Genomic DNA, 26,886 nt, shown 5'->3' with positions numbered 1-26,886 from the left:
GTTTTTCATTTTGCTCGCGTGTGTCACAACATTAGAGATTTAATTCTTCTTGCTTTCTTTGTGTTTACCCATCGAAACCGCTCCTAACAAATCCGCAGCATTTATACTTGGCAGGAAGCGATACCCGTGAGCACAGCGAACGTGTTTCACAGGCCTGCAGAGAGAGAGAGATGAAGTGGAAATGCAGGGATGTTAACCAGATATTAAACTCCGGTTTGCTACCGTACACTCGGGATGGGAGATATGGGTTAGAAAGAAAGGAAAGCGTTAGACAGAGACAGAGACAAGACAGAGAGGAAAGCGTTAAAAAAAAAACAGACCTGCAGAGTACTCACATTTGCATGCGACGTGAAATCCGAAAGCCAGAATAATCAGTTTTCTCGCCATGAAAAAAGATTTTGCGTCCCGTTGGAAAACATAATTACGTCTTTATGTTCGTGCTGAGTTAGCGTAACTTCTTCTTCGTTGCACTGCACGACGCAATTATAATCATTAATCACCATTGTTGTCGCGCCAAAGTTCGCGTGCCAAAGTTCGCGTGAACCGCCACTAAAATGGAATCGAGACGTGACAGGAGATGTTGCACCAACACCCTTGCACTATGCGTACGCTATATGTGGTAGGTACTTCGCTAGGGTCATCAGTTTTACACACGTTACCTCAGGCCGTCTTTTTTTTTCTTTAATTCTTTAAGCCAGTTTCATTACGAGGCATCGATTCCCGCTCAGCGGAGGGCAGTCGTCAGAGCGAGGGCCCCTCACACATTCGCGTCGATGCGAGCGCTACGTGCACGCGCTTTTGTGTGGGTGTAGAAACCTGCAAGGATCGGCGACCCCGAAAGCATCAGTCGGTCACGGACCCTTAGTTCGCAAATTCTTCGCTCCCGCCCAACGGTGTGCATCTTTCTTTTTTTTTTCCCCTATGGTGAACAAGTAGTCGGGATAAGTTTGTTCCGTATAATGCGGCCCGGCAAGCGCGTCCTATTCACGTGTCAACATGGCAGTGTGCTTCCGATTCCCGCTCCGGCGAGAACGGTGCTGCCTACCGCAGCCGAACTTGCAACCTCACGCGTGCATCATCCACTCGAAGCCGCCGCCGTGTGCGAGCGGCCCTCTATCGGTGGTCCGACCAGCGGTGCACTGCGACGGCCGCCGCGACTGCTCGCGGGAGGAGCCGCATTCTTGCTCTTTCCCAGCGGCTTCGTATCGCCCGAGGCCTCGGCTGAGAGCCGCCGCCGTGAGCGCGGAGTGGGGACCGGTCCAGGGCTGAAACCCTCCTGCCTCCCACCGCGGCAACAAAGGGGCTGACACAAAAGAGGCGTCCCGTCCTCTTCTCGCGTCGCGGCGGCAGCTGCCTGCTCGCGGCGCCCTGGTCCCGCGGTCGGTGACACACACCTGGGCCTTGCGAGGCGAACTGGGGGACTCTGCGGGCCCCCCGGCTCCCATGTCTTGCGTGGGTGAACAATGGGTTCCCAATGGACAAAGAAATTCCGCCCGCGGCGCGGGAAGACTCTGCCGAAGGGAAATCGAAGCACCACGGACGCCCTCCCTCCTGTTCGCCCCTGGCTCAAGTTTGTAAGGTGTTAATGCGTTTCGGTCAAGGCGTGGCCCGCATTTAAATGTCCACGGGGTCCTTTCGTGTGACTTGGTGTAACCGCGTGCGGAAGTGACGGCACCAGAGCGGCCTCGCTGTCAAAATGTGACTTGGCAACCTTTGTTCTTTTCGCACAGAAGCTATATGCGAGACTATATAGAAGCGCACCTAAACGTCCTACACATGTTTTCGTGGGGCCCTGGGACAACTAGAAGTTGCTTCGTGTTTAAATTACAAGTGAATGAAGGGCGTGTTATATGTGGTTTTCGGTCAAAACTAAAAGCACCCTAGTTTGCGAAAAACCACTCCCTCTCTTTCGGTTTTGTCCTCAGTTTCTGGATCAGCTTGCACAAATGTTGTTCTTTATACTTGAGAATGTTCTTCAAACGTATCGCTACGCCTTAAACAACAATTAACTTGTCCGTCAAGTAATGCTCAATACCAGTTGGAAATTGTTCGGGTGTTTAGCTGTTACCTTTGCACGCGGCAGTAAATGGGTTTATTGCAGATTTCGGAGAAAATGAAAAAAAAAATATCGTTTTCCCCCTAGTCGCGGGCGTTGTATTCGAAGCGCGTAGAAAGCTTGCCCGCTTTCTGGGAGAAGTAAATGTGGCAGTGACTGCGTTTGCTGCTGGATAAAAGGCATGCCACACGTATGCTCTGTGTGCGTGTCTGTCTTCTAGCCTACGTCACCCTGTGTGAAGTCTGGCACAAACGAACAGAAAGTCTTACATAACTTCTGCATGCATGTGTGTTTCCTATGTTTAACGTGCGCGTGCAAATAACAGGAAAAACACAACAGGTGCGTATATGCACACTAAGAAAGGTTGAGGGGCAGACGCTGTAGCGCTTTAGAGAAAGTGTCAGGCATTTGACAGCGGTTCATTGATCTGTTTCAAAGTAGAAGCAAGTAATGAGGAACTGGTGTCGAGAAGAAAATTACGCTCAAGAAAATACAGATAAAGGGTGTTCTAGTTTGTAAAAATGTGCGGAAAATGTGCGGACTTGCCGCAACAGTTAGCGTTTCTTATGGGAAAATTTTAGTGTGGTTTAATGCCCCATTAAGCGGAGCACATCGAAAATAATTCAATTGCTAGCGAGGGTACTACGAAATCTTAGACCCGTCGGACCGCAACAAATATACATCGCCGCAAAGTCGCTTGCGAGAAGTACACGAATAATTAATTGCGCGGGGTGCCCAAATACAAGGAGCACCGATACGAGCTAGTTCACGCCTGCTTCAATTTTAATCCAGGTAATCATTGTTATCAGAGCCGCCACTGTCCGCAAGCTGCGTTTCTTTCCATAGCCCACGCGTTGTCAACGAAACACTGCGACTCGTTTTCTTACCCCCACCCCCTCTTGTTTTTTTTTTTATTGTTCTTAAACAATAGCTTCACGCTGCTTGAAGTGAATATACATATAGCTGAGGGCACCCGGAAAGGGCATTCAAGAAAACTGTAGGACAAGGTTGTTGCTGAAGCGAAAGGCCTGTGGTATAGGGAAGGCATTCACCAAACACGATTTGCGGGGGCTCTTGTTCTTTCAGCATTTTTTTTTTTATTCGACGGGTTCTTCTTTAGCATTTCGGTGCTGAGCTCCATACTGCCGGCAGCTGAAACATTTCCGCGGATCCCCGACTCGCGTTCCCAAAATATCTCGAGCCCCCGGCCCACCCCCGTGCCAAAAAGAAAGAATCACCACCATAACAATGCCGCGACTTCTGCTGTAGACTTAAAGACATCGCCGGTGCTCGGAATGTAACATTTAGACAGGTGCACAATGCCATAGCGGGGCCTCCTGCGCAACAAAGAACAAGAAGAAAAAGAACGGCTTAGCAGAGCACACGGAGGAGCGACACTTCATCACGACCGCACGCGCGCTTTTCTAGGGGGACTTTAACCCTCGGCTGTCGCCAGCGCCCGGTGCATCGCAGCAGCCTTCACTGACGTCATTTATAAAACGCTCAGCGCAAATGAAAAGCGTTGAGGTGCTGAGCTGGCGCCTTCGACTATGGCTAAAGAAGGGAGCAGGGAAGGAATCGTGTAAACATTCGGACGGCAACTGCCTCCCACACGTATACCGCGCGTGCGGTAACATTTGCAGCAAAATTTGGCTCTGTGACAGCAGAGCCAACTGTAATTCACTGGCACCTAACCTTGCGTCGTATGTATCGAACCGATGCGTTAAGAGGGGATGTTGCTTTATTTTAAGCCTGCAAATTGCGACCACGTCATAGCCACTTAATATTAACCAAAGTGGTTTCCTTTTTTTTTCTTGTCATAAGATTTTATTGCACTCTCTAACTAATGTCGCGTAATGCAAACATGAAGTTGTATTGCAGCGGTCCATATTGCGACGTGTTTATCGCTATCGCTATCAAGGCTGCTTTCTTTTTTTCGTGGAAGGCTACTCTTCCGCCTCTAATTGCGTTAATTGTTTCACTATTTCACTCCCTTATCTTCATTGACGTTAAATACTCGTCCTCTCTTACCTATACTATTGTGGAATTATTTCATACGGCTTTAATTCTATGGGCTAAACATGGCCCACACTATAGTAGGCTCACGCGTACCAGTGGATTCATGAAAGCTGCACGATCTTCCTTACAATCCTTTTGAAACACCGCCACCACCCTCGTAACCGATATGACGAGCGGCGCGACGCGGGCACGTTTTTGCTGCTGTTCTTGTTCATTCTGGGGGGTTTTTGTTCATTTTGCATTTTATAAGCGGTGAGCTAGGCGGCCCGTTTCTGCATAAGAAGCCTGCCGTATTATCAATTTGTCATCGTCTGAAAAAGAAATAAAGGAATTCCGTGCAGTGAACGGGCTTTATCACTGATATGTGATTACACTTTTGCTACGTTTATATTATTATTATTATTATTATTATTATTATTATTATTATTATTATTATTATTATTATTATTATTATTATTATTCCGACGAGGATGAAGACGCCGATGGGCTAGAAATGAGGGTATGGATTCACAAAGCTTTTCGTTTCTAAGTGCTGTCTCCCATTGGCCGGCCACCTTCACTATAGATAATGTCCGTCATGACGATGGGCTACAGAGTATCTTCTTACGAAAGTTCTATCGTAAGTACTTTTTTTATTTTTGGGTGAATACGAACCGAGTGCTGCAGTCGCGGTGGCCTAGAACTGACATCACTGACAGAACTTCGTGTACAAGCGAGAGCGGTGTTCATATCTCTTCATAAAAAAAATGTTCATAGCGCATTTTCACGCACGTTAAAGCTCACTGACAACCCACAGCTGCCGTGACATATGCGACATCCGCAGGTTACGGGTGCGATTCCATGAGCGTCTCTGCAAGCACTGCTAGGATCACTGTTGAAACAGTCAGATCTCATTTTAAAATACCTGTCTCCAATTTCCTAATTTTATGCCCGGTTTGGGTGGATATTTGCTTCTCGAATAAATAATGGTAATAGAAGAGGGAAGCGAAAGCAAGGGTGGAAACGCGAAGAGTTTATACTGAACACATGCGCAGGGTACAGTCGGCTGGACGTGTACAGGTATACTGTTCTGTGCCTTGCACATGGGGTACGCATTTCCTTTTTCTTTTCGCATTAACTCGATTGGCTACTCTGCACACAGGGATGAGAATAAGGAAACAAAAACACAGACGCTTGAGTGCAGATAAACAATGCACACGGCGCATATACAATCCGCAGCGCGGCAGACGGCCACTCGAGCCCTTTCGACTGAACCCCAAACGTCACATTTGCATTTCCCACGCGCTTCACAGACACGAATTTGTGCTAGCCTACCTTATTCGGCTTAGTGTAGGCCATACAAACTCTCACTCTAACAAGAGTTCGTACAAGCGCCAATGTGCTGCGTGTGTGATGACCAGCGTCATTTAACATGCGTTTATAGGCGCCTTCAATCCTCCTCTGTCGACAGCTAAACCCCGCAACAACTTATACCCCGGGACCTTTCCTTTCCCTTTCTCTCTAGCTCTCTCTCTACACATCAGCCTTCGTAGAACGTAATAGTGGGACGTTGACACAGTGTAACACAATGTAACTTCTTCACAGACTGCGTGACAGCGCCCACAGAAACATTTCTGCATTGTGTGTCTGTGTATGTATGTGTGCGTGTTTTTTATATTTTTCCTTTCGTATTTTTTTCTCTAATCTATCGCATCCCTTTCCTTGAATTCAATGTGTTCAAACTCCTACGGCCTCACGGCTCTCGCCGCGAGGCCGTAGGAGTTTGAACACATTGGAGACGTTTTCGTGATTATCTGAAGCCTTGTGCCTCCCTGATTAGATGTTCAGTTGTGAATGCACAATAAAGACACGTTTAATTGCTTTTGTTTTCTTGCCAATTTATCCTCAAAAATAGCACACCGGTGACTTTAGCTGAAGCCCCTAAGGTCGGCGGTGCCTTATTTTTAATAAAAGACGGCGAGAAAACACTGTTCCATGACCGATGCCGGTGACCGCTGCGTGAATTAGGCCTAGGAGGAGGAGGAGGAGGAGTAAATGCAGAGAGAAGGCAGGGATGTTAACCAGATATGCGTCTGGTTGGCTACCCTACTCTGGGGGACGGGAAAGAGGGAATAGAAAGGTAAGATAGAGAGAAGGAGGGGGAGGGGGAGGTAAGCCGCGATGAGCTCGCGCACGCATCCGGAGGGCCTGAGCGAGTCAAAGGCGTTCACATTCCAGCCTAAGCCTCCGAACACCAATGGCGATGGCGGGCAGAGATTTCTTTTTTTTTTTCGCCCTATGTCGAGGGCCAAGGCGAGGGCAAAGGCGAGGATGACGAGGTGGCCAGACAACGATGTCAGCGTCTGGCCGACGCTGACGGCGACCCAGCTTCATGCTTTTAACTGCAGTGACAAGAAAATTCCATGATACATGTCACCAGCCAGCATATACAGGGGCGAGCAGGATTTTAAGAACCTCTTCTCCCCCCCCCCCCCTTCCTTGGAATAACAAAATACTCCATATCTGCGAAGTGTTTCAAGTATATGAAATAATCAACGTCAACGTGGGGAGTGGCGAGCTCTAATCCCGAGGATTCCGTTATATATGTTAGAATTATGAAATTTTGCTGTGACTGGTCATGGTCGAAGTACCGATGGCGTTGGTGAGACTGGGAGCTGAGACAGTACGAACTGTCTTGATGGGAACTTGGCCTGCGTGTGCAAGAAAGTCAGGGAATAGCTAACCGGTGTCCGCATGCAGAGGTACCTGGTAACAGCTTGCTTCCGGCTACTCCATTTCGCTTGTGGAAGAAATTGAATTATGATACGCGAATGGGGGGGGGGGGGGTGTTTTGCAGACAAACATGAAAATCTCTCTTTTTTTATTGTGAGCGAACAGCTGTGTGAAGGAGGCCGGCAAGCAGCCATGATTATGGAAAATGTGTCTTGCTATCTCGCCATTGGCGAACAAGCCAGAGTCGGGTCTGGAGAATGTAATGTTTGTGAGTTCTGACTACATATGCGAATATGTGTACAAGAAATCGGCATGGTTTACATGGGTGGAAATCCTAGCCTAGGCTGACAAACACCGAGCTAACTTCAAGGATGTGCGAAGGACCTATGTACACATGTAGCGAAGAACTGCGGAAGTTGTCTTTGCAGGTGTGACAGTAAAACCACACTTTCTCACCACCTCCTGCCATTTTCTGCGCAGTCGCGTTTCTTTTCCCCCTTTTTCGACATCGAAATTTCCACTATTATTATTTTTAGGAGTTTGAATGCTCATTTTATTTTACCTGAGTCAGTTCTCTTAATGGGCACGCATCAAGCATACAACACCGCGCACGAGTATACTACCACAAAAAGACAACTATTTAAAACATATCTAGATCATTGGACTATTCGACCTTTTGGACGCATACTTCACTGCGCACAACGTTCTGAAACTGACGAATAAGAAAACAATAAATAAAATTACGCTTCTCATTGCCCTTTTCTTATTTTTTCAAGTATTATTTGTGTGCGTGTGCGTGTGTGTGTGCGCGCGCGCGCAAGCACACTTTATGAGAGTTTCAATTAATACCTTGGTATGCGATAACGGGAAGACTACAATGAGTTCTGCAGCAGGAATTCGCTTGACTGTTCATGATAACAGGCTCCCAGGATGACAACAGAACTTGTGGAGACAATCGCCCCCAACACGTGCTTAATCAAATCACGAAACACCAGGACTCGCCGAATGTCGTCGCGCAGCGCCAGGTCTGCCGGCGCCTATGTTGCTTACTCCTGAGAACGCTCGCCAGGTCCCAAAGTAGTTCCGAGTTGTTGCGACAATATAAGACTGTATGTATACGCCTGAGGCTCAGGAGAGGACGCCAGAACACAACACTAGTGGCTCTTGGATGCCAGCTCTCATCGATTAGTAATCGGTGAACAGGAGCAGCGTCGCGGAGAGGATGAGCGCACTAAAACGCGGAGTGGCTTATCGTCTAAGCGCGCGGACCATCACGGAGGTACACGGGCCCGTACAGTACACGGTGTCCTGCTCGCTTGGCACGCTGGACTGCGCACGTGCTGCTAACTCGCAGTACTTGCATCCTGCAGTCCTTAGAAGTCCGGGCGCCAATTGTATTTGTTTCCCAGCGACCATTAGGGCTACGCAATCAAAGCGTCTGCCACTTCCTCCCTCTCTTTCCGCTAATTTGCCTGCTGGGCGTTCCCTTCCCTTGCCGTTTGATACGCGCCTTCATTCACCAGGGATTACGCACCGTTCCGTTAGATTCAATCTCGCCGAAGCCTAACTCCGTCACAGTAAGCGCAGTGTCTAACTACAGGAATGGAGTTGTCGTGTTTTCTCTGTTTCTCTGTTCATTCCCCCCCCCCACCCCTACATGCTCGGTGCATGCATAGACACAAGGGAGCATGGCGACTTGTCGCTGCTGAATGAAGAGACAGATTTGGCCAATCTCATTCGTTCTGGTGGTATTAAACTTGTCTCCTGCGCTGTAAGAAGGCCGCCGAGAGAGCCGAGACCGAGGACAGAAAAGAGCGGGAATGGCGAAGCACGGACCATGAAACAACGCGAAGGAGCGGAGCGCGAAAGCCCGAGGAATCCAGCAGCGGCAGAAATTTCCGCATAAATGAAGCCGGAGGAAGTACTACCACACGTATTCTCCTAATTAGGCCCGGGACAAGACTTAGGCCGTAATCAGCGCGGCGAAAGAAATGAACCTGATTTGCCGGCTTCTGCACACTGCGTACGCGACCCGCGCTCAATCCACATCTCGTCTCATCTCGACGGACCACTCGGGCCGCCTTCATTTTGCGTCGGCTCTGCGCTCGGAACTCTTGCTGACTCGCAGTAGCTGGTTGGGGTGATTATTACAATTTGAGCGGTAAGCAGCGAGTTAATCTTCCCCTGCGCCGAGAAAGGAATTCGGTTAGGACCACTGCCTCGTGTTGAGAAGAGACGACGTGTTAAGATAAACTGAAGAAATACAGGGTTCGCATACGTCGCTCTCACGAGATGTTTTTCGCTCTATGCACGCAGGTTTATAAATCTTAAGAATGATAAAATCTCGCATATAAACATATGACCTATATACAAGGACGCTTAGGCCCGTTATCGCGCGGGTTGAGGAACTGCCATGTGGAATGAGAGCAAGCCACAACAGAGTAACTATCGCGGAGAGTGCAAAAGTTACATATACAGGAGGCGATGTACACTGCAAGCAAGAATGTTTCCTGTCTTTGTTGAATTTTTTTTTCTGCCAGAGGCAGGATGTGAAATACTGCGTGATATGCCCTTTAGTGTTTCATGTCTTTCTTAGGGTTCTTCTCTTAGCAGTAGGCGCTGCCTAAAACCAGTCGTACATTTTTGTTTTGCTCCACAGCTGTCGTGATCGCGTCGCCCGCCAAGCCGGCTCGATCGCGCAAGATTAACGCTGATGGTGGTGCGCATATATACCGTGTATATGCCCGTGGTCAGCCACGCTGCGCTGACGCTTCCAGTTCGGCGACACTTTATTGCAGTGCCGATTATGCTCAGTATACATTAGGTGCTGCTAAGGGAACGCACTTTCCCTACATAGCTGTTGTTTCTTTCTTCTTCCTTTTTCGAGCCCACGTCTGTTGACGCACTGTACAGAAAGTTTAGCGCACTCGGTCTGTAGCGTATACTGGGTTTCTGAAAGCTGTCGCTAGGAGACAATGGCCACTGGCATGTTGGGCAGGAAGGGCAACTATAACCGACGTGCGAGGTGGATGAACATAAGCACACAGATTCCCGCTCGTCAACAGCAGCGGCCTATTTTATTATGTCCACTGCAGGGCGAAGGACTTTTCCAGCGATATCGTGTCGTCCCCAGTATGCGCACTAAAGGAGATGGAACCACGAGCGACGAATAAGTATGCGACTTGCCTTTGCGGTGCCGTTTGCCGGTGCGTTTGTTGTAGCTCATTGTGATCACAGCGATGAGTGTTTTGAATTTTAACAGCACCTGCAGACGGTATAGACGGTGCATTGCAGATCGACGGAAAATAAGCGCCCAGGAAGACACACACGAATAGCCGAGAAAGACACAGGACGGGCGCTGGGAACTGCATCGGCTAATGTGTCTCGTCCAGGCGCCCAATTATTGGACAACTTTGGTAGAATGCGACGTCAACAGGCCGAGGCCCGTCTGATAGAACGGAAGTGTCGGAGAACTTGAACGCAGTGATCGCCGTAATTCGTAAATTCGTAAACTGGGCCCGTATGTACGAAAATGCTCGGGCCGATTCTACCAAGCTTTTCGTTCTCAAGTCCTGCTTGCCATTGTCCGGTCGCTTCCACTAATCATACGGCAAGCATCGTGCACTATTGACTATGGCGTCTCCTCTTACGAACGATGCCAACGCAAGTACGTTTTTTGCGTATGCGAGCTCTCTTTCGCTGGAGGCCTCTGTGATTGGCCGTCATCACAGCAATCGTCTCGTTATCACGTCGATCGGTATCATGAGTGGCGAGCGCCGAGAAGGCAGCCAATTAGTAAGCGCTTTTATGCATGAGTCTTGCGAATGTGGGTACTGGGGATTTTACGATATTGACGTCGTCGGGAACGCGTTTAATATCGATTTGGGCATTTACGAAAGGAAAAAAAAAGTTTTTTTTTTCTTAAGTGCTCTTTTTCACTGGACGGTCTCCGGTCCTTAGTAATACGTCCAACATAGCGATTGGCTAAAGTGAGGCCCCTACAAACAGTTTAATACAGTTTTCCAACCAAATAGCTTTTAATGCGAAAGCAGTTATAGCTCATGAAGCGGAAAATCCGTCGCTGTGGCCGGAGAATGTGCAACAAGTCACGTGGTCACAGAGGCGCTCGTGCCACGGCTTGCGCGTTCGTCGTCGTTTTCTTCTACAGCTGACTCCGACGCCGCTCATCATGCCAGCGTTCCCATACTGCACCTCGTTCTGCGAATGCGCTGACGGCATTGGCCCACTGCCAGTCGGTGCGGCGATTTGGGTGAGTTCTGTCGTGCGCTCCGATAGACGGAAACTTCTCAGTCTGAAGCTGCACCCGGCTCCCTTGGACGTCCAAGCAAGTGCGCGAACGGGGCCGAGCCACGTGATGCGAGAAATGATACAAGGCAATGTGAAAACGGTACCAATACGTTTCGTAAAACGAGTCGCCATCGGGAAGACGTCGCAATGCTTTCGCATTCATCCACGTAGGGATAACTAAGGGCCCTTGAGTTTTTCTGAGTGCGGGTCTTGGGCCCATACTTTCTTGCGCTAAAACCATTCGTAAGGCCACACGCCAGCCGATGTTTATGTTCGACATTATTTATTAGCTACGGTCGCCAGCCATTGACATGCAGATAAGTCGGGCCTTGATCTCTCTCTCTCTCTCTCTTTGTTAGTGGTGATGGTATTTGGTGTGAAGAGAGAAAAAAAAAGAGAGAGAGAAATAGTTTAATGGAAGCTGAAGATGTCAGTCCTGCTGTATTCAGGATTCGCCACTTCAGATGACGTGTTTGAGATGAGTTATACAGATTATTTGACCTTAAGTTAGTCATCTGGATTTGATTCGTTTATTTATTCCTTTCTTTTTCCTTTTTCGTTTTCATTTAGTTTATGTCTTCTCTTCCCCCTCCCCCCCTCCAGTGTTCGTCTCCGCTTCATGTCGAATGTAAAGAAAATAAGACATTTCTCTAGACTCATCGCTGAACCCCTTTGAGAGCTGCAGTGAGTACGACCGAACGCGCACGAACCACGCAATCTCCGCTGCCGAGAAAAGAACTAATAATAATAAAAATAAAGCGAGTATGATGGCGCCACACTTTCATTTTTTTCCCCGTGCATGGTGAAACTTGCGCAGCGTTACAGGCTATAGCGATACAGTGGAGCTGAAAGTAGCGTTACAGGTGCCCTTTATTGGCGCGAGGAAAACGAGCATCAATTATGCGCGGCGCGACTAGAGCGAGACAGGGCCGTCGTTCTCTTCGCGTTGCGTCGCCTATCTCCTTCGCGTGTCAGTGGAGGCGCCTAGAAGCCGCCGAAAACAGAAAGCGCTGCGTAGACCCGGCGATAGAGACCAGGGTCGCTCTCCCAAATGGGGGTCCCCAAAGTCGAGGACGATCGCCTAGCGTTGACCGCGCGAGGCGTATTAGCGGAATTAAATAGTTCACTGACCCCCGGCTAACTTCCCGCTTGGTGGGTGGAGTTTCATCAGACAAGTGTTCCTACTATTCGGACGACTGACGAAAATGGCGCGAATTCTTGCTTTCGCCTTTCAGACTCGCTGCGATGAATCCCGCTTGCTGGGACGATCCACTTTGTAGCGTTACCGTGTTAAAGGAACATGAGGAGCAAATAGGCCGACCGTGATTCCGGGTAGAAGCATCGTATACACAATAACGGGTAGAAAGGGGGCGGCAAGAATTAGACGAACTGATAATGCAATTTTGGGAGTCGACCAGAGCCCTAGATACCCCGAACGCTTTGAACTCTGCGCTGCGGTCTTAGTACTTCTGCGTGTTCATGAATGAAAAAAAGGGTACATTTTATTGTCTCTCCATATCAAGACCTTGGGGTGTAAGCCACCGCTAGAGCCCACGGCCGGCCATGACGGCGGATACATCCTTTCTACCGCGCAGGCGTCGCTTAGTACGTGAATTTGCGAGGCAGCAACGGCCCCCCCTCCCCCCCTCACCCCAATGAACCCTCGTATGTTACTTCCATCTTAGATGCCTTTGATACGGCGCCACGGTAGCTCAATTGGTAAGAGCATCGCATGCGTAATGCGATGACGTGGTGTCGTATCTCACCTGTGGCCAGTTGTTTGTTCGTCCTCTTTGATTTCCTTTTATTTATCATTTCTACATTTCAATGGAAACAAGTAATTGTTTGATGTTAAATTATTGATGTAAAGGGTGATGATACAGCCCCAGAGCGCGAACGAAAAAAAAAGAAAAATGTGGTTCATTACTAGCTTCCACGAGTAGGTGGGGCCCGTCTATTTGGTATCGCATGGTCAGAAGCAATGCAAGCAGTATTCTTCGAATCAGCGTCCCTTACGGTGTATAGAATGAGCCTACGAGCACCGGAGTGCGACGCGTAGCCGCGCTATAGGCAAGCTGTGCTCTCCAGGAGTGACACATTGCTTAGCTATACGGCCTATTTTACAGCCATCATTATTAACAAAATATAGGTATAGGGGTACTCTCTGGGAAAGGAAAAACGTTGACTACGGCAAGGACATGCCAAAGCCAGTCGGTGCGTTGCCGAGAGTCTCCCCATTTAGAATGGGGAGCATGAGACCGCGAGAGGAGCAGGACGCATCTCCTGGTGCGTGTTCATAGAAAGGCACACTTCTCCCCACGGTACCGGCGCTTCAAGAAGAAGAAGAAAAAAACATTATCGGTTTCTTTTCATTTTTGTGCTTAGCGGTGGATGGTCACCGAGGCGGAGAAATACGGTTTGGGATCGCCAGGGTGGCGCTTGGCGCCGACCCGCAGCCCGTGGGTAATAAATACGCTGCGCCGATTTTCAAAATGGTGGCCCAAACTCGCAGGCGTTGGAGCGTGTCGCCTCTCCATCACGCCGGGGTCCCATGCCCAACTGGAGGCACCATTTCAAAAACCCCTCGCTCTGACCATTTTTATTCCGCGCTAGCCACGGGTTCATCGCTATGGCTAGAGCCGCGGCTCTGGCGGCTTCCGTCGGGTTCTGGGCTCCATAGGGAGACCTTCTGCTCGGCGTTCATTCCTTTCTGGCTGTGACCGTCGAACCTCTCGCCTTGCCCCCACTGATTTGAAGCAATATCCGCGCGCTCGCAAGAAAGAGGGATGCTATATCGCTTGCAAGTGGCCATTCAGGCGTCTGCAAGCCACGCGTATACTGCCACGTACAGCCAACGTGCGAGCCAAGATCTTGACCCGAGATCTCTAGCTTAATACCCATTAAAGCGCTCTCATCAACACTGCTTCCGTCGCACGAGTAGGCTCACACTAACCTCTATGTGTTTTGAAGCACGCGTCTTCCCAGCAGTTGACCTCTCCAACTGCAAGTCTGCTGAAAGAGTCCTTCAGCCAGCTATAGCCAAATCTAAATTTCCAGGACGACTCGCGTGCACGGTTACGGTATACCGAGCAGGCGCGCCACTAAAAAAGCTCCATGCGACCTTCGCGGTGCCTTCGGTGCCGCCTTTGGTTGTCCCGAAATTAGACGTATGCAGAAAGCCATGAAGGAATGAGGAGCGCGTTTTATTTTGCAACGTGTGGGCCGTTATCACAGCACAGCGCACGCCCCATTCCTCCCGCGCAGCGCTTGAGAGCGCGCATAGGGGCGCTTCGAAAAGAGAAGCGCCCCAGAGACGAACTGAAACTCAGTCAAGATCCCGCTCCCCACCCCCCGCGTGTGCCGCCTCCCGCCCCGCACCAGCCTTCTGCGTCTTTCCCATCCGAAACTTTCCCCGACCATGCTGGAGTCAATGGCGCGACGAAAACTTCGCCGCCGTGCAACCAAAATAGCCGCGGTGGCAGAAGGACGCTGACATCGGTGACATCCGTCGCGGATTTGGAAGCGCGGGCATCCACTAGAAAAATTGCACGCCTAGATGAGTGCGTCGCAGCTCCCGCTAGACCGCGCCACGCGGTTGGCCGGTCTCGCAATGGTCTCGCGGTTTGCACCCCGATCCCCCTCCTGGTCTCACCCGTCGTTGGAAACCGTTCGCCCTGCCAATTAGGCCGCAGGAATGCTCGCGACGCCATCGCTGCGCAGTGCGGAACCACCCCTCCCGCTCCCACCCTTTCCCGTCCCCTCAAGACGGTTGATGTGTTCCCTGTCCTGTGCGCCACGCTTATGATCTACTGCTTTTGGCTCGAGAACCGGTAATTCCATCCGCCGTTCCTTACTTCCTCCGGAGTGTATTCGAGGTCGGAACACGAAATAAGCTACACCAGCGCTGAGAAAGATGTTCAACTGGAGATGGCTATACTTGTCCTGGAATATTAGAGCCCTCGGCGCAGCCTCTGAAGTTTGTAGGTCTCGCCAAATGCCATGCACCCCGCAGGCGGTGCAGCCAGAGTTCAGGGGAAGAAAATGAGGCGATTTGTGTTTGTGATTCTAAGACAAGGGAGCAATGCAGCAGCGGCAATGAATCGGCAGTGGCAATGATGACTGATAGCGAAGGCAGGAATAAAGAAATTGCCTAAAAAAATGTGGTGAATTATATAGCGAACTGAGATATCGCCACCAACAACAGTCCCATCATACAGAAAGCTGCTAATGGAGCAGCCATACACCTATGAACTCGGGCAGTAAACATTGCCGTCATTCGAGCTGATCATTCTGTAGTTCACGCACCTTTCGGCTGCTGTTGACTAGAAGTCACGTCGTTCAGCACCGACCTGCTGTGTGCACTTCCATGTATAGCCCTCCTAGCATGTGTCGTGGACGGGCTTCATTTGTTACGGCTCATTACGCGACTCCTTCGCGCAGCTCTTTGGAGAGAAGTGCGGTGATGACTTGTATAAAAGCGCTAGCTGGCGACACACACACACACATTATATATATATATATATATATATATATATATATATATATATATATATATATATATATATATATATATATATATATATATATATATATATATATATATATATATATATATATATATATATATATAGTACGATGTGATATTAGCTTACGCACTCTCAGGCACACGAGTATACAATAATACCGGTTTCGTGCGGTTTATTGAACTGTTCTTATGACGTTCGCTGCCACCTCATTTACTAGACTATTATTGCAATACATGCGATAATATCGCTGTGGTGATGTGCTGCTTGCTTACAGCATGCTTGATATGATATGATATGATATGATATGATATGATATATGATATGATATGTTACGTTACGTTTATTTCGGACAATCATGTACAAATTATCTGTGGACGCTGGCGAAAAGGCAAATAAATGCCTGACAAAGCGCTAACTGCCCATAAGCAAACACCGAGTGGGGGAAAAAAAAAGGAGCAGTCATCAATGGATACAAAAGCAAAAGAAAAAGTGGCGGAAATTCATAGCGTAAGAAATTAAAAAGTGGCGAAAACCACACATAGCTACAAGGATACACCATATATGTAAGATATGACTTTAAGAGTAACTATACAGACACTAGACGATATAATCAACAAGGTATTACCCCAACGCTTCGAGAGGATTGTAATGCTTTCCTTATATATGCCGCGATTACGTAACATTGTTTTAGAGGGCCGGGTTCATGATTAAAATATTATAAACGGATTGATTTCTCAAGAAGTCGTCTATTGTCTCAGAGGGTCTTCCTTAGGCGCACCACGCCGAAGAGATCGCGGCGGCAAAAGAGCGCGTGGCATCAAAAAGCAACAGTTCCGAATGCGTACACCATGATATCGACTCCGTTGCAGCGCACGCTCACCTCTTCCGCAAACCGAATGGTAGTTGGCTCGCACCGCCCTCTCGCGCTAAACGAATTACTGCACCGGGATAGGTGGGCTGAGTCACCGCCAGACCGCACGCTCCAAGTTCACTCCACCGGAGCCCCTTGGCGGGGAACTCGGAGCAGTGCTTGCACGGAAGCACGCGAACGGAAATGACTGTGTGGCCCAGACCGAAATTCTCGCGCCCGCACGTACGATTGTACATACACATACTGCAGCCCTCCAACGTCAGGTGGGCGCCGTCGAAAAAAAGAACTATTTCCCATCGTTGAACTGACGTGCGGGTTCTTCAGCGTGGCATCACAACGATTAACTTACTGAGGAACCTCCCCAGCCCGTTCAAAACATTTTCCAGAAGTAGGTGCCGTGCATGGTTCGTTTGCTGCGGATTGCGTGTATAGTATAAAAAAAACGCATGTATGTATAAAGAAAAAGACAAAAGATAAGCTTTATAACAAGCCTCACGTTCAGAATTGCATGAGCCTTTCTATGTTCTTATTAATGCGGTATTACAAGAGATGCTTCTTTTGATTACGTTCAACTATCCGCAGGAATATTTCAACCAGCGACATCGAAGGATGATTACGATCAAGCCGCGACGCTGACAAGGCGACCTGGTAAGTTGGCACTACGGAATATTAAGAATACACGATGCTCAATCGTACACTCTTGATGTGTATCCCAACAGGCACATTCTTTTTGCTCTAAAGAATTTGCTTGTTGTAACATTTCACCCACCTTAAAGTAATTCATCCATACGATCAACAGAAATCGATGAACGTGGCCTAGTGCATAGCAGTCTCAGAATGGGCGATAAAAAGATAGGCAGAGCCTGGTCTGAGACCAGCGTCTGCTGCCCCGGCCATTGTCTCCTCGACTGTGCTAGAACCGATGCGAACTACACAGGATGGTGAGCAGTGCGAGAGACCTAGATCTCACAAGGTGGCGAAGAGTCGAAGCGGCGTATAAACCACGAGCCGTCAGTCTGCACAACGCATTTATTCTCGCTGTGGGAAAGAGGTGCGGACATACGACGATAGACGAGAAGAACAAAAAAAGAACGAAAAAGCGCAGAAGCGACCAAGACTGACTAACGAAAAGACGCGGCTGAAAAGCCCCGCGGTTTCCAGAGGCGCCAGAACAATGGCCTGTCACGAAGAAGAGTTGAGGCAGCCGGTCGCGCCACAGTCTGGCGTGGGGAGCTCCCCGTTGCTGCGAAACGGCACCGCACCAGCGCAGGCAGGCGTCCGCGCTAGCTACGGGCCAAATTAGCGGCGGTGAACGACGAGGTTTTTTCCACACAACGCCCAAGGGCGCGCGCAGATATGACGTGGGGCCGATATCGGGTGCACCGATGTGGTGCGCAAGGTGCACGCGGACAGCGACAGGGGAAAGTGCTGCCGATTTTGAAATGCACCGCGAGTGCGGCACGCAGCAGGCTCACCACGCTCGAGCGCGCACCGGTCGGTCAGCTGAGATATCTCTCGGGCGCTTGGCTGGGCATAAATTCTTCCCACCGTTGTGCCGGGTTCCCAGTTACAGATGGAGAGAAGGCGTGCAATGCGAGCACCGAAAGGCGGCTTCCTCCGCTCTTTCGATCTTTTCCGCCCAGCACGGCAATGTGCGCGGCATGAGCAGATGGCGCATTCGTGGCTGCTGGGTGGGAGTCCCGTTTCTCGCGTGTTTCGTGTACGCTTTTTTGTTTTTGAGCGAGCGAACAGCGCCCAAGGCGACTGGACATCTCCGTTTCGCAGCCGTCGCCACTGGACCTCGCCAGCAGTCTCACCTTGCCCGTGTGCCTGGCAAAGCGAGACTGCGTCCGCCACTGTTATTTGACAAGCCTCCGGAGCCAACAGTGGCAGCCAGCCAAGGCGGCGGCGTCTAATGATACGGCTGCAAAAGCAACCACTGCAGCGTCGCGTGGTTCAGTTCGTGTTGTCTTTGACCGCACGGTGTCTCGTGGTCTGAAGCGCACGCGGATGAGCGTGCAGCACCAGACTAAACAGCGAGATGTGGCGCAGCTGTTGTACGATAGTTGACGTCGCATATGAGGCCGATGACGCTTATTCTACGCGTAACGTTCGACAGTTTCTGCTGACGGTGACCGATGCATTATTTAATACCGGTGTCACGCGGCCACTTTCGATCGCGATTGGCTCCCTCGCCCAGCTTGCGCAAAGGAACCAATCGCGACCGCAAAATTCAATCCGGATCGGGCTTGAGCGCGACCAAAAGTGCGCCGTGTCACAACGGTATATATATATATATATATATATATATATATATATATATATATATATATATATATATATATATATATATATATATATATATATATATATATATATATATATATATATATATAAACATTTACAATATGCAAATGCCCCGTAGCTGGACAGAACCAAGCTATGTTATTTGCCGTCACTTGCAGATAGTCAAATAATTTGTTTCATTCCGCGTAATGCAGGCCCACGAGGCGACGGCGAGGAAACACCTCGATGTCCCCACGTGGGAGACCTAAGGCCCCGTCGGCGAAAGCTCTGCAGGACTATAAATAAAGTTGTTATCAACCAAATTCCGCATAATTAGATCATTAGTCTTGTTTAATTAATGAACTTCTCGAATATTACAATTAGATTAAAAGTGTCAGTGAGAAAATTGTAGAGAAACATGAAAAACTGCGCACACGTGTGTGTGTGCGTGCGTGTGCGTGTGTGCGCGCGTGTGTATACGTGTGCGTGCATGCGTGCGTCCGCGTGCGCTTATTGTGTGCATGTGTGCGCGCGCGTATGTGCGTGTGCGTATGTGCGTACGTGCGTGGAACTCTGCCTGCACAGTGCATGCTCAGAACGAGACTTGTGCACAACGAATTACATGTAATTAATTACTTGTAATCAATGGCGCGTTTTGGTAATTTTGTAATTTAACGATTACTTCGTTTTCTCGGTACCGCTTGTTGTAAGTTACTTCACCATTAATGTTTTACTTTTCATAGGTGGCCTTCATAGGCACTAAGAGGTGGGGCTCATTTCTTCGCTTATTGCAGTCGGTGACAAGAGTTTTTAGCCGTTAGACTCGTACGTTTCTATCTATCTGCTTGATATTATGGGACTCACATCTATCTATGTGATTGTGACACACGATCAGTATTTCTAGGGCTGATTATTATGCAGCATTATAGCAAATTACATTAGATTCGGCCGCCTTTTCAAGGAACATGATAACTTGCAGGTGTCCGTTATAATTATTTGTATAAGAAGAAGCTTTGGCTCGGACCCAACCCCCAAGCGGCATAATCAAATACACGTAGAACGCAAAAACGCTTTTCTGAGATAACCCCTGCACCGATTTTTATGAAACTTGTTGCATTTGCGAGAGAGCGTTCAATTTTAGTGACTGTTGGAAGCGGAATTTCTATTTAGAGTCTGAATTTCGTTGAAAGAATTTTCAAAAATTTGAAAATTAAAAAATATAGAAGCACGCAGTGTACAAATTAATAGCTCTCCATTAAGAACAGATATCGCGGTTCTGTAAATGGCATCCATTAGATCATTCAAAGCGGACAAATTCTGTGTGTCGATTTATATATTACGTGACTTGTTAAGCGTGTACAAGGGTTTTGCAAAAGCTGTATTTCCATATCACTAAATTTTTTGAGGTTCATGTGTAACATATCAATTTTGTCCGCTTTAGATGTACTAATAGATGGAATTCACAGAATTGTAATATCTTTGTCGGCTGAGTTACAGAGTTCTAAACTTGATAGTTTCGTTTTCTGAAAATTTGCGATTTGTGCCAATATTTAGTAAAAATTGATGACCTAAATAAAAAATTCGATACCAACAGTCACTAAGTTTTAAGTTTTTCTTTTAAATGCAACAAACATCGTCAAGTTTGGTGCAGTGGTTGCCGAGAGAGAAAAACGAATTAACCTTTTATATGTGTTTAGACAGGAGCACCCGAGCTAAAGCTTTCTTAGAACTGGGGTTAAACAGCGCGAAAAAGACGAGGACACAAGGAAAGAAATACAAAAGGATAGACAGTTGGGTGAGTTGGTACAGTAACATGATCTTGGCTAGTAGCGCGAAGTGAACACGGACACAGAAAGGAGCAGACAGGCGCTCGTCCTGTCTGCTCCTTTCTGTTCACTTTTTGTTCACTTGGCGCTACAAGCCAAGAAAGAAATACCACAGACATGCGCTGACTGCCAACTGGAAGTTTATTTGAAATACCAACAGTCACTGATTTTTATCTTACTAAAGCTTTCTCTTAAGCCTGAATATTTAGGCTGGCGACTGAAGGGCGCTGAGAGAAGGTCCACGAGATGTTGCTCGGCAAAGTGAAAAAAACAAAATTATGGGGTTTTACGTGCCAAAACCGCTTCCGGATTATGAGGTAGTGGAGGACTCGGGAAATTTCAACCACCTGGGGTTCTTCAACGTGCACCTGAATCTGACCACGCGGGTGTTTTCGCCCCCATCGATATGCGGCCGCCGTGGCTGGGATTCGATCCCGCGACCTCGCGCTCAGCAGCCCAACTCCATAGCCACTGAGCAACCACGGTGGGTAGCAAATTGAAAAGGGAACTTCTATGGCTCAATAGTGATGGCCACTTCGGACGTTGGTGCCAGCGAATCACTTAATACGACTGTGCAGTTTCTTTCACTGGCCCTGTCGGGAGCGCGTTCCCCTAGGTCCAGAAACAATGAGTCCGTGCGCTTCATAGAGTAGCGAGACGCGATTATCGCGGCATTGAGTGGCTACAATGCGCTACAAAACAGCCCTTCTCTTCAGCGCGCACATGAAGCGAGTTTTCAGTGTCACTGCAGAAGTCTTCAAAAGAAAACGAGAGAATATTATCGAACAAAATTTTGAAAAGCCGTTCTTAGAGAAGATAAACAACTGGTGAACGGCTGCAGATGACGCATCGAAAGAGCCAAGGTCAACTCGTTCTATTTACTAATTTGTGCAATATTAGTAAAAGTAGGTAGGAAAGTAACGTCAAAGTAATCGGTTGCTTTTTTGTAATTGCTCATCTACTTTCGTGGGGTAGTAATTAGTAACCGTAATCAATTAAATTTTTGAAAGACGTAATTGAAATCGGTTACTTACTTTCTGCAACGTGTACAAGTCTGATCAAAACATGCGTTTTTGAGCGTGTGCGTGTGTGTGTGCGTGCGCACACCGCTACAAAAAGATGCAGTGGACACGTGTTTTCGCTTTCAGTAGTGCTTCGCGTAGATGCTCATAAGCTCTCACGCTCATCCAGAGTGAATTTTATGGCGGGCCCGAGTAACTGTCGTTGGGATGGCTCTATGCGTGCTGTATTTCAGCAACGTACAGTTTTGATAATGCAGCGCTTTCTGAAGCGGGAATTGTATGCGTGGGTGCATTCGATAGAGCTCGTGTAGCCATTGTGCGGCGGAAAATCCAGCACAATGATTCGTGCTGATTCGTGCCAGTTACTAAAATCTTGCCATGTATCAGTTTGGTCCATCGCGAGCAGTGATTCGGCTATCGTGACGCATCAACTGTCGTGGGGTCGAATTTCTTCTTCAAATAATTTATGACTAATTAATTAATTAACCTAGCATCTGCCTCAGATTTTTGTGCTCAGGAAAGCGCGGGCCCAGAAAGATTATTCCAGGTTTTATGCGAAGCATATTACGAGGGCTCAACCCAGCTCCTCAGGCGCGGCGGTGACCATGAAATCACGTGACACCGTGACGTCACGACAGAGGAGAACGAGGGCTCAACCCAGCTCCTCAGGCGCGGCGGTGACCATGAAATCACGTGACACCGTGACGTCACGACAGAGGAGAAGTGGCTTTGGCTCAACTCTTGCAAGACGGGCTGGGTGGGAATCGAACCAGGGTCTCCGGAGTGTGGGACGGAGACGCTACCACTGAGCCACGAGTACAACGCTTCAAAGCGGTACAAAAGCGCCTCTAGTGAATGCGGTGTTGCCTTAGAAACGCGCTGTTTCTAAGGCGTGCGTCTCTTGCTCAGGCGCACATTTCGTTGCCGCGCCGAACGCTGCTTTGCTCGACGCTCACCGCGTCCAATGCGGGGCGCGTAGTCGCTGCCCTGTAGCCCATTGTCTTACACCCCTTGGCGGGTCGACGGGAACGCTGTCGCGTTCCACTCTTGAAGGCGAAGAAGTAATGCATGAGTTGTTTCTTCGTCTAGCCGAACCAAATATAGCCAAGCAACAGCAGTTCACCAGGCTAAACAGTGGTTCAACAACTAAAATAAAGGCTAGTATGCTTCGCATCCTGGGCTTAACCTTACCTAAGCCACAGCCATTTTTTAAATAAGGCGACCTCTTAGAACGAGAACATGTTCCCGAAAGTTGACATTATTAATTCCTACTTATGAGCATAATAGTGGCACCAGGTGGGGCTCGAATATGATGCGTCCGCCCACGTTAGAAGTGCCGTCAGACAAACAGATTCTTTGAGATATCGCTTATTCCTGGCGCTGTCTAACACTCAAAAAGAAAACAAGTCAGATGTATGTTCAGATAAACTTAATAAGCACACATATGACTTTAGATTTCTTTCACTACACGCGTTTAGAATTCAGCCGGAGATCCTTCCCAATTAGTAGGATCTTGATGAGGGATAGTTGTTTCATAGTTAGAACTGAGGTTAAAAAGCGTGAATAAAACAAGGACACGAGGAAGAAAATACCACAGACAAGCGCGGACTGCCAACTGGAAGTTTATTTGAAATTATCCAGCCATTTTATACCTTCTTCAGCATAGGCATGCGTAAACCAGTCGCAAAAACATCTGCAAACCAGCAGCATCATAATCTTTCATCCAAAAAAGCTATTTCTTTTCCCAACAAGGCAAGAGAGGGAGCGCTTACACATTTGTCTCCTTCCTTTCTAATGTAGTAAGCCTCTGTTATATAGGTATAAAATGGCTGGAGAATTTAAGATAAATTTCCAGTTGGCAGCCAGCGCGTGTCTGTGGTGTTTGTTTCCTCGTGCCCTTGGTTTATACGCGCTGTTTAACCTCAGACCCTTCCCAACTTTTCTGTTTACATAGTTTATGCTTGCACAGCCAAACTGAAATTCACGACAAGAATGTCTGTGTTGCGTTTCCAGCCCCCTTGTGCCCCTTGTTGTTTTAATTTATTGTTACGAGCGCACGCGCTTAAACAACCGTGCATGGAGTAAATAAACATCAAAAAGAAGAAAAAATACAACAAAAGCAACGAAGGACCAGAATTTTAGCGATTCTTGCGATCGGAGGTGCGCCACAAGGCCTTCAATTTCCGCGATAACCGGAAGGGTCACCGGTAACTTTTCGAATTTCTGTGCAGGAAGCATTATACATACAGAAAATATCTTCAAGACGACTGCTCGACCCTACGTTGCCATCGGGACGAAAAGATGGTTAAAAAAAAAATCACCGACGATTACGATACTCTCTAATGCAAAAATTTGAGCGCAGCTAGTGTTTTCATTTAAGTGATATATATTGGCTGGCGCGGACAAACTGTCTCGTGCGGCACATTGCAAACGGAGCGGAGTGTGGCGCGACTGCCTCGCCAATCGGGAGATCGCGAGAGGCAGCGCGTGGGTGACGCGTGGGCGCGACTCACAGCAGCCGCCGCAGACAGACCTCCGCTCATGCAGCGCTATGTTTCCATTTATGTTATCGGTGGCGTCATCAGTGAATGGACGACGCGCGCTACACTGGCGCCATCTCGTTGTCATTGTCGCCGCAGAGCCAGACTTGCGCAGCACTACGTTTTTTTCCCCGCTTTTGCCATACCCTCCTCCTCCGCTTTGCTCTTCGCGCTAGCTTCCCTATCGCTGTCTTTCATGCCCCGCTGCGCTCCGCGTTCGCTCTTTCATCCTTCACTGTGCTCGTTCGCTCGGTTACGAGGGACGCCGACGCTGACGCTCGCCGCACCTAAGAGTTGAGCTCTAGATGTTCACGCAAAAACTCCCCTGGGAGTCGTCTAAGTATGCGTAAACATTGTGCCACTTGCTCATCTCCACGCAGCCCGGTGTTATTATCAATGCTGTGAAACTTGGTCCGACCAGAATAAACGACAGCGCTGCGGCGACACGAACTGCTGCGGACGGTAGCGCAAGGTGAATGGATGAGGCAAGCAAATTGCTGCAGGTGGCGGCGCCAGAACCGCTGATGACGTTCCGATCATTATGAGCTCTTATCGCTCTTTTGTGCCTTGTCCATCCCCGTCGAACTATTATCAACCGTGACCAAGCGTACTCCGGCGGCGGCTGCATATGGCGCGGCCGCGTGGGCCCTTATCTTCGAAGCGATCTGCGACTCTTACAATTAGGCCTCCACAACTCAATCGGGGAACTTGTAGACGCACACCGCCAAGCACAATACCTTCGTCTCACACAAACCAACACTGGCCGGTACATACTGCACTCCCTTGGAATCCGGATACCAGCCAACGATCCGACATTACGCCCCATACCAAAACCCTTACACTGCGAACTGCTCATTAAGCCACTCCCCCGTAACATGCACCCCGACCACCACGATAAGCGCCGCAGAGCTCGAGCTACAGCGCTGCACCGTTACTACGGCTCGGAACCGGACGCCGTATGGGTAGACGCAGCCTGCAAGGGTGATGAAGCGGTCGCTGTCGTGGTGGATCACACTCTCTCTCCGATTGGAACGCACACACTCCCCCCAGACACCTCTCCCGAAGCTGCAGAGGAAGCCGCCATTGCCCTAGCTATTATCAACACAGAAGCACGGTATGTTTTATCAGACTCCAAAACTGCAATCCTAAATTTCGCACGAGGCCGAGTCCACGTCCCTGCTTTTTGCATACTGGACTCGCCCGTTGCACCCCCGCCCCGTCATGTGGAGCTGATTTGGGTGCCCGCGCACTGCGGGAATCCTGGTAACGAGGCCGCCAACCTCTTAGCCCGAGGTTCTTTAAACCGGGCTCTTGCGGCCTCCGATCCGGGATTCACGAAGGAGCGCGCGCACACTTTCAACGAGCTGACGAATGCCTCCAAGGCGGCGCGTCAGCTGTACCCCGCACCGCACAAATCCCTTAGCAATCGACAAGCAACCCTTTGGCGCCGATTACAAACTCACACTCTCCCATCTCCTCTGACTCTTTCTCACTATCACCCTCTTTTCCTCACATCAGCCTGTAAACTCTGTCCCGCACCTCGCGCTTCTGCTCTCCACCTCCTTTCTCATTGCCCGGCGGATCCTCCCCCGCGGGGCCTCGAGCACCTGAAGACCTGGGAGGACTGGGAGACCCTGCTGCGCTCTGGAGACCCGGTCGTGCAGACCATGGCTACTGATCGGGCTGCCAGCGTTATGGAGCGAAGCAACATAAACGCTTGAGTGCAGTGGGGTCGTGCGGGGGCCCAGGGGCCTGCGTGCTCCAAACTCCTCAGTCTCACAATAAAGTTTTTATGATGATGATGATGATGGGGACACAATGCGGCGAATGCTGATAGGTTCGTGCGAGCTGTGTTCTCGCCGCATAGTTCGCGTTGAAGCGAGAGGCAGCACGAAGGTCAATTCGCTTGCTGCTGCGGACCCCATCTTGAAAACGATCGTCTTACGTGACGGATGGGCGGAGGGATGGATGGGTTTCCTCCGGTAAGCGTGTAAATGAGTGCGGATTTAAAATCTCTACATGTAGGTAAATATCCGTATGGTTGGCAAAAATTGTGGCGACAGCATTCCATGTAGTCTGGGCTGTCTGTTGAATAATTTTATTAACATAGCCTATGATTACCTTTTGCATGCATTTTTGTACTGCTTTGATTTTTGCCATGATCACTTAGTTTCGCTCTGTGGCCTTTGTATATACTTTTAAACATTAGTTGGACGACGACGAAGTGTTCACTGTGTGGAACGCTGCTTTTTTGTCTCTGCGAATTTGAAGCTACCTTGTGGGAGACGCCGCTCCCTTAACTACGGCGATGGACGTGGAGTCACCTGGAGGGGCCCCTGGTCCTTCTACGTCAACAGCGGCCGCTCCGAGAAAGCGGTCTAGTCACCCGAGTGACACCGACAGCGAGGACACTGTGATCTACTCAGCAACCAGTGATGAAACCTCGGATGATAGTGACTTCGTGCCCGTAGTGAAGAACAAAGCAAAGAGACGGCTCGTCAGGACATCTCCGTCCACAAGTAAGGCAACTGTGATCCCTACGCGAAAGCCATCAGACCTCACAATTTTATTTGTGCCTGTGGCTGCTAGCGACAATCTAAACCGGATCAACCGCCAAGCCACATCTGTGTCGCTCGAGGCACTTGTTCCGGGTCAGATCAAAGATGTAAGGATCAACGCCCGAAAGAACATCCTTGCTATAGATGTCGCAAACCGCAGCG

At 49.0% G+C, this 26,886-nt stretch overlaps 1 protein-coding gene across 2 annotated transcripts in view; it reads left to right on the top strand.

Moving 5' to 3' along the window:
* Positions 1–26,886, top strand: part of LOC135916562 (leucine-rich repeat-containing protein 15-like) — a 127,140-nt gene that overhangs the window by 36,470 nt on the left and 63,784 nt on the right. For both annotated transcript variants that reach the window (XM_065449989.1, XM_065449990.1), the window contains exon 2: positions 17,075–17,140. The gene's annotated coding sequence lies outside the window, so the exon portion shown is untranslated. The remainder of the gene's footprint in view (positions 1–17,074; positions 17,141–26,886) is intronic.

Source organism: Dermacentor albipictus, chromosome 1, assembly GCF_038994185.2.
Source record: "Dermacentor albipictus isolate Rhodes 1998 colony chromosome 1, USDA_Dalb.pri_finalv2, whole genome shotgun sequence".
Lineage (NCBI taxonomy): Eukaryota > Metazoa > Arthropoda > Arachnida > Ixodida > Ixodidae > Dermacentor > Dermacentor albipictus.
Note: the sequence above shows the minus strand (reverse complement) of the source record. Positions and strands in the feature narration are given on the sequence as shown.